Here is an 8779-nt window from a genome sequence, read left to right on the forward strand (position 1 = left end):
AGTACTTTATGAAATCTCATTCCAGTGAGATCACTTGCAGTGATGAATAATTTTTACAATTCAAACCAGAATACAAAAATTTTAATAATCAAGCATTATTAGAAATTTGTTATTTTCAACGGTAAATTAATTTTGTAACACACAGAGGTTATCCCAGATTTACACTGCAGCATAAACTCAGATAAAAGGAAACTTTTATAGTCAACTGAGAGCATTCACATTACTTCTGCAGCGTGGCAAAGGTGCACAGCCAGAGCAATCTATAAAAATCACACTGCACCAACAGGAAAGGAAGGAGCACAACATCTCTATTTTCAAATTAATTCACTGACTACATTTCTTGAAATTCTAGCTACAATAAATTCATAAATCTGTGGTCAAATGACATATTCTGTCAAACTTCGTCATTTATGATGATGCATACACACATAATACAAAACAAAATTCAACAATTTTATTCTGAAACCAAGAGTTTCAAAAAAGATAATCAGTAATGCCATTTCAACAGTTTTTTAAAGTCTGCCCACAGAATGAATTGTTTTGGTATGACAACAGAATTGATCATTAGCTTTATTGCTACATATCACATTTCCCAGTCATGCTTGTAGGAGCACCTCTGGGCTCTGGCAGAGCTGACACAATGTAAAACTGGGGTTAGGCTCCAATGCTTAAATATCTTTTGAACCTTTTAAAAGTGCATGAAAACATGGAATGTCTTCAGTTAACCCTTGTTGAGAACAACATAAACATCTCACAGAACTCATCATATATCTGCTGATAATCAGCTGGTCTCTTTGTTCAGGCAACAGCAACTTGTCTAATATTTAGTTGTACTGTGAAAGAAAAGCCTGTTCCGCAGTCTGAGCTGTAATTACATAAACTGTCAACAAACATCAAGATGTATTAATGAGTCTTCTAAAGTTTTACCAACAAGATAAAATATCAAGCTGTTAGGCAAAGAGACAGATTCCGTGATTTTGTATTTTGAAAAAGTGATGAGAACTTTAATGGAGAGTTATATTTCCTCATTTCTTCTAATTCGTCTTGAGGGAAGTTATTTGTGATACATGGGGCAGAGTTTTTATTACTGGCTCCTCTTATTTTCAGAGTTCTAACTCAGAAAATGAATTCAAAATAATCTGAAATATCAGATTCCTAAAATAATTACAGACCATGGCTTATTAGAATTAACAATAATATTTATATTTATTAGCAAAATCATGACTTATCTTTTGAATTAAAAAGAATCCAGAAATCCTTCACTTTCTGGCATTTAATCGTATTCAGTAACTGATCACTATTTTTTATGTTTGGTCATGAATCAATTTGGATTTCAAACCCGAACAAGCAGAAATCATCACAGCTCTTGAGGCTGTTGAATATTAATTGTTTTTCACCAAGTCCTGATTTATTCTGCTTCACAGAAAATCTAGTGTTGTTTTTTGTTCTAATGATGTTATTGATAACAATGAGTAAAACTGTGTATAATTTGCAACCATTTCTAAGTGAATGGGTGCATGTCAAAAAAAAATCTATGGTTAGTATTGGAGGGACAAATGTAGCAGCAGGTTGATGCAAACCTCTAAAGAAGAAATGATGCAGAAAAAAAGTAGACAAAAAGAAACATTTTAGAGCTTTCAGTCAAAAAAGAATGCTTAATTTATTGCTTTGCAGTTCTGGCAAAAAGAAGGGGAGGAGAAAATGAAATATGCTGAGATCGCACAAAAAGTTTCATTCTCTGAACTTGAGATGTCATATCATCAGTAAAAACTTTTATTTAATCAAGCTGCGCTCTATCCAGTCAGCCTCTTTCATTCACCTTCAGTTTTAAATGTAACCACAGGAAGATGTGAGTCTGAAGCAGCATCAATCCTCAGCTGCTTCTCATTAGGTGTTGGTTGACAGTTTATAGTAACATCAAATTTGATCAGTACATACTGAACAATGTCTGTCATCCGTCAGCTGTCACATTACATCTTATATGTTTTACTCTCCCTGCTTGTTTGCTTATGATGAGATGCAGGTACAAATGCAGATTTGTACCTGCCCTAACCTCTCCTAAGTAGAACCACACGAACCTGCAGTCTGCAAACACAACCCTAACACCATGCACCATGTGCACCCCAGGGTAAAGTGTAGAACAGACAATGAGAAGCAGACACAACAGAGTGGTTCATTTAGCATTTATTAAATCTCTCCTGTGATCTACCAACTAGGCCTGTCACGATAACAAATTTTGCTGGACGATTAATTGTCTCAAAATTTATTGCGATAAACGATAATATTGCCTGGTGACCATTTTACAACTAATAATTATAAAAGCATAATATGTAAGTGTAATAAATCAATAAACTTTCATTTTTAAAAGAATGTTTAACAAAGTGGACTCTCAGTCTCTAACAAAAAAATGCACTTGAATAAAAAAAATAAAACAAAGAACAACAAAATGTAAATTAAACACCACACACAACTAAGACAGTAAATAAACAATATTAAAGTGCAGCATGTCTTTAGAGATGAAGCAAACTACACAGCCTGGTGAGGACCCACTGTTTCTTATGGGGACATAAGCCCAGTTCACATCCCATGTAAAGTGTAGGCTAGGTTTAGGGTCAAATGGTAATAGAAAATACTGGTAAATGAATGAAAGTCAATGCAAAGTCCCCATGAGGATAGAAGAACAAACGTGTCTGTCTGTGTGTGTGTGTGAGGAGGGGACAGTCAGAGCGCTGCGGGAGGAAATCAGACAGTTCAGAGTTTTCCTCATGAGTTGTTGGGACAGCTACAGGCTTTTGGGGTGTTTTGTTAAAACACGGTGCGTTTAAGTTTCCTGTTATTTTTGGAGCTACAGGTAAAGTCTTGACGAGTTTTTGTCGCGGGTCTGGGGGAGTTTCAGCCCCCACCCCTTCTCCTCCTCTCTCTCTCTGTCTCTGTCTCACTCCGTCTCTCTCTCCCTCTCTCCCTCCGCAGCGAAATCCAGGTTCTAGTGTTCCCGACACTTCAGCAGCCGCGTTCTGCTTTGAAACGTTTCGTTTAGCAACGAGCTCTCATGCTAAAGCGAGAGTTGACTCCTCCCACACTAAGAAAACAGGAGGGGAGGGGTCAGCTGCAGGAGCTCTTCACAGGAGCTCATCCTGTGCAGCGGAGCAGAGAGACGAAGTAAACAAACAAGCAGGAAAATGAAACTTATCGGCGTCTTTTTTTTTTACCGACCTCAAAAAAAGTTATCGTGCGATTAATTGATTTATTGACTATCGCGACAGGCCTACTACCAACCCCATTCAAGCTTGTCTAAAAAACATCCATATCCACCTTGTGATGTATCACCTACAGTGGTCTTAACCTTGGTCAAAATTCAGTGCAGAAGAGAAATCAGGCCAGCCTTGTGCAGCTGTGGCTTTCTCATTTGGCAGGAATTGCCCGCTCCTCTCAGTCTGTATGAAAAGTCTGTGGTTTTGTTGAAAGGGCAACAAAACCACAGCTTTTGAGTGGTGAGGTTACTCAGCTAGAACAGTAAGAAAAAATAAGAAGACAAAGATTTGGGACTCAGAGGTTGGGTTTGCTGAATATTTCCATTCATAAAATGTCCACTCTGCAGCATCAAAGGCACTTTTTTCATTACATCTGGCCAGCGTTATGTTCCTTTGTAAGTTCAACCATGTAATATAAAGTCAGGTTACTGTACACGCTCATTCTTCTGTGTGTCTGATTATAAATAGAGTTCACTCCGTCCTTAACTAGTACAAACATTTCACAAAGACTCAGAATAACAGTGTGGCAATTGGTGTGTGTGTGTGTGTGTGTGTGTTAAGATCCATTAATCTACCTGAGATACTTAAACCTACCTGAAATCTTGCCAGCTGACCTTCCCTGTTTACCTGGTAAAGAGCTCACTCACCTGATCTGCTCTGCTGCTGCCTGACTGCCTCAGTGCACCTCTGCTCACCTGCTCTGTCCTGAAACACTGAAACCGACACCTCTGGACCTTTGCCCTCCTCTCCATGCTTCGCTCCACCCTGGAAACTGTAAGAATAATACTCTCCTGTAAAAACTTATCAACTATTGATCTATTTCCACATTCACCCACTCTTCTCTCCTACAGATCCAGAACGTCTAACTCCCTCACTGTAAATAAAATCACTTACCTTTGTATACTCACCTCCTGTGTCTGTTTGCTCCATTCTGTTCCAACGTAGACATCCTGGGTAACCCTGATAGTCAGATGATGTACGATAAAGTGAGATTATTTGTTCAACAAAACTAAACCAAGATTCCCTAGAAAGCTGTGTACAAAAACTAAGTACACCTCCTTAATAAAGAATCTTGTAGATTTGTAAGCTAGTAATGCAGACAACTCATGATGACGCAGTATGGTGGTGGAGCTTGTCTGTTTTTATATTTATGTTTTTGTACTCAGTTGAATAGAAAAGAAGGGACATGAAAAGACCCTTTGTCCTGCTGTCTGTAACAAGTTGTCGCATCAAAATTAAAGGAAGTTACTGCCATAAATATACTGTATGTAAACCAGCCACTTGAGGAAACTATGCTGTCTAGTTTTTATATTGCTTCAAAGTAGTTTCCTCCAATCTGTGGTGCCCCTCTGACTCTGCCATTGCACAGGTGGTGAATAAAACTGCTCCCACTACTTACCATGATGCTTCACTCTGCGTTACAAAAGCATATTGATGTCAATAAGGAAAATATATTTTTGAACACTTTCATGCTCTGTCATCTGTCATGCATGCCCCTCTGCTCACTGCCATTCTGCCACGCCCACCCAACTTCTGCTGGATTCAAGTTTGAGACTCACCTGTTCTCTGCTCCTTATGAGCTCCCTTCTCACATCCAGTCCCAGACAGATTATTGAACACTCTGTAAGTAGATGTCCACTGTTTTCCCACAGTTCATGCCCGATTTCATAGTCACAACCTTTTGCCCGTTTCCTGGTTTCCCCCATCTGCCTGCTACTCGCTAAGTTCTGATTGCCACCCCAAGCCCTGGGACCAATCTCCAAAAAGCCCTTCTCACCTGCCTGAAAGGTTTAGTGGCCAGTTTTCTGGTCCTAGATGTGTCGTCTGTGATTTTTCAGCCTCAGTTCTCTCTACGCTAGATTGTTCCAAAGAGATGCTCCAGACTCTTACCAGTTGCATAGTTTTAATAAACTTTTTAAAACTTCCTTTGTGTCTGTCAATAGAATATAATATAATCCTGAACCTGATTCTTGTCACTTTCACATTTGTACAGTATACTTACTGTATATTGTTCAAATGTGATAATTATGTTGTACAAACGTGTGTGTGTGTGTGTGTGTGTGTGTGTGTATGTGTGTGTTTAAACATAAACTTTCATCGAGATGGTAGTGTTGTTTTGCTGTTAGCCTGCATACTAAGACAAAAGAAAATTTTCATGTTGTCAAGAGTCGCAAGGAAAAGTCCACTGACGAGCAAAACATGTCCTGCTTATCGACGTGGAAGCCAGGTGGTGGTGGAATTGCACCATTAGATGTGCTTCTCTCCACCCTGATGGAGGGTAAATGATCATTGGCAGGAAAGAACCTTCACTCATATTTGTAGCAAAGATTTGATCAAGGTAAGATGACAAAAACTTTGATTTTTGATCCAGGTGTTTTGGGTTTTGGTGGTTGTTTTATGGAATGAGGATCAGTGAACGAGTTATGTTTAGAAAGATAAAATGTAACGGTATTAATAACCTGCTAATGCTAAAGCTAGCTAAATACTGACAACATGAAATAAGACTGGTTCTTGAATCAAGTGTTTAGTAACATGTTGTTGTTGCWATAATTTTACATTCAGCACTAGTAAAGAAGCAGGTACAAAGTTTCCATCTGTCTGAAAAAAGGAGTTTTGAACTCTCACTCAAATCCTGTCCTCCTGATTTGACTTTTTTYTGATTACTTCTGTCTATGCAAAAAGCTGATTAAGGTTATCAAATGATTTGTTGCTGACAGGTGAAAATAGGTTCAGGCATATAAAAGCACTGATGTTAATCACGTGTTAATACATTAATATTTAGTGAAAATATTATGTTTTTGTTATTATATGTGAACAGGTGGTAACACCCCTCTGACTGGGACCTCCATCTATTCACACACACCAGCCTAAGGCTACGTTCACACTGCAGGTCTTAATGCTCAGTTCCGATTTTTTGAAAAAATCCGATCTTTTTGTGTGAATGTTCACATTACATTTTAAATGTGACCTGTATCAGACCCCTGTGTGAACGCTACACAGCACTGATGTGACACGCATGCGCAGTAAAAGACGTGACGTCTCATCAGCCGGCTTGTTTGTTTACAGAGCTAGCATGGATGCTACATTTTGCGCATCGAATCAGAAGTTGTTGTTTAATCAGAGCCGATTAAATAATTATCTGACATGATTCTTTAGTTGTGTTTATATCTGAACCTGCCTCTGACCGGGATGCTCCAGTGAAGCTTTTTTTTTTTTTTTGAACGAAACTACGAGCTGGAAAAAAGTATCGACCGAGTATCGAACTTTAGGATCGATACACTCCGTGACCCAGGCTGGACCATTATTATCATACTATCTACGTGGAAAATGAAAAGTAAAAAGATGAAGCAACTGGACTTGTGTTTTGGAGCTGTAAACACATGGAGCTACAGATTTAAACAGCGAGACTTGAGGTTAGTGTCTTATCGATCCTTCACCCCCTCCTCACTGATGAAAAAGTCAGATGAATGTGACATGAGCGTTCACACTGCAGTCACTTTGAAAACATCAGATATATATCCGATTTAAAACCACATACTGAAACGGCCTGGGTCGGATTTGAAACAATCGGACTTGTCTCGTTCAGACTGTCATAAAAAAACTGGATATGAGTCAGATGGGTCAAAAAAATCAGATTTGGGTCAGATTTGCCTGCAGTGTGAACATAGCCCAATGCAGGCAAATCTGACCCAAATCTGATTTTTTTTTTGCCCCATCTGACCCATATCTGATTTTTTTATGACAGTCTGAATGAGACACATGTCACATTCATCTGACTTTTTCATCAGGAGGAGGGGGTGAAGGATCAATAAAACACCAACCTCAAGTCTCGCTGTTTAAATCTGCAGCTCCATGTGTTTACAGCTCCAAAACACAAGTCCAGTTGATTCATCTTTTTACTTTTCATTTTCCATGTAGATAGTTATGTCCAGCCTGGGTCGGAGCATATCGATCCTAAAGTTAGCTACTCGGTCGATACTTTATTTCCAGCTCGTAGTTTCGTTCAAAAAATAAAAAAGCTTCACTGGAGCATCCTGGTCAGAGGCAGGTTCAGATATAAACACTGAACTAAAGAATCATGTCAGATAATTATTTAATCGGCTCTGATTAAACAACAACGTCCGATTCAATGTGCAAAATGTAGCATCCATGCTAGCTCTGTAAACAAACAAGCCGGCTGATGAGACGTCACGTCTTTTACTGCACATGCGTGTCACATCAGTGCTGTGTAGCGTTCACACAGGAGTCTGATACAGGTCACATTTAAAATGTAATGTGAACTTTCACACAAAAAGATAGGATTTTTTTTTAAAAAATCGGAACTGAGCATTAAGACCTGCAGTGTGAACGTAGCCTAAGAGAAGGAGGAATGTACAGAGGAATGAACAGCACTGCGGGATGAGAGGATGGAGGAAAAGATGAAGCAGGATGGAATGGGCATCAATAATGACTAAGCTGTGGCACAACTTCCACCTACTGAGAAGAGCGACAACCACAGATACAAGGACACAACTGAAGGTTTACAAAAGGAATGGAGTAAATTTAAGGAGAAAAACAGTAAACTTGAAATTTAGACAAGGAATATCAGATAAATCCGCATTTGAAAGCATGACGATAAATTAAAAGCAATGACAGGTGTGCCCACACATTATATTTATGAAATAAATACCTGAATTTACATGCCTATGTGTGCGCTTGTGTTTTATCTGACAAACCTGGCTCCAAGTGTTGTTGTTTCATCAGGTTAAACAATGGGGATGAGGTCACTTGACTGAAAACTATCTATGGATATAAGTTTCAACACTTTAAACGTGTTCAAGGTGGATATGCTCAAAATGACTCAAAGCACATTGAAATATTGGTTACACTGTAATCCAAACAATAAACTATCTTCAGGAATCCTCCCTGCTCCTACATTACATTGACTTCCTCTTCCTTTAAGTCTTGTTGTCAATGCAGTCTGAGAGCACACTGCCGCCACCATCAGGATGAAATTGTCACATTTGTACAGAAATTATTAAATTTATACAATATAAATATCACATTTGTACAATATAATTATCACGTTTATACAATATAATTATCACATTTATGCAATATTATCACGTTTGTACAATATAAATGTATTGTACAAACGCAATAGTGTTACGAATTTTGTTTTTCCTTCATGACATCAATACACTTCTGTACTGCATCACCTTGGACAAGTAAAAAAAACAAGTTTATTTTTCTACAGAGTTTACCTCCACCTCCTGAAATATCTTGCACTAAAACCCTTAAGGTTTTCTTGCATTTTTTGTTTAAAGGGGCAATATTACATGTTTCTCAGGCAAATGTTTAAATACTATACAACAATAAAGTATCTATGTCACCTTTAGTTGTTATTAAAATGCTGTTTTTATGTTTAAATAGAAAATAAACTTGTCTTCTCATCACTTCCTCTTCTAAACACCTTGAAATTGGCCTATCTCTTTAAGAACCATCTTCCGCTTCTGTCCCGCCCATTTCAGCATGGTGTGGGGGGGGGG

Source organism: Austrofundulus limnaeus, unplaced genomic scaffold (assembly GCF_001266775.1).
Source record: "Austrofundulus limnaeus strain Quisiro unplaced genomic scaffold, Austrofundulus_limnaeus-1.0 Scaffold138, whole genome shotgun sequence".
Lineage (NCBI taxonomy): Eukaryota > Metazoa > Chordata > Actinopteri > Cyprinodontiformes > Rivulidae > Austrofundulus > Austrofundulus limnaeus.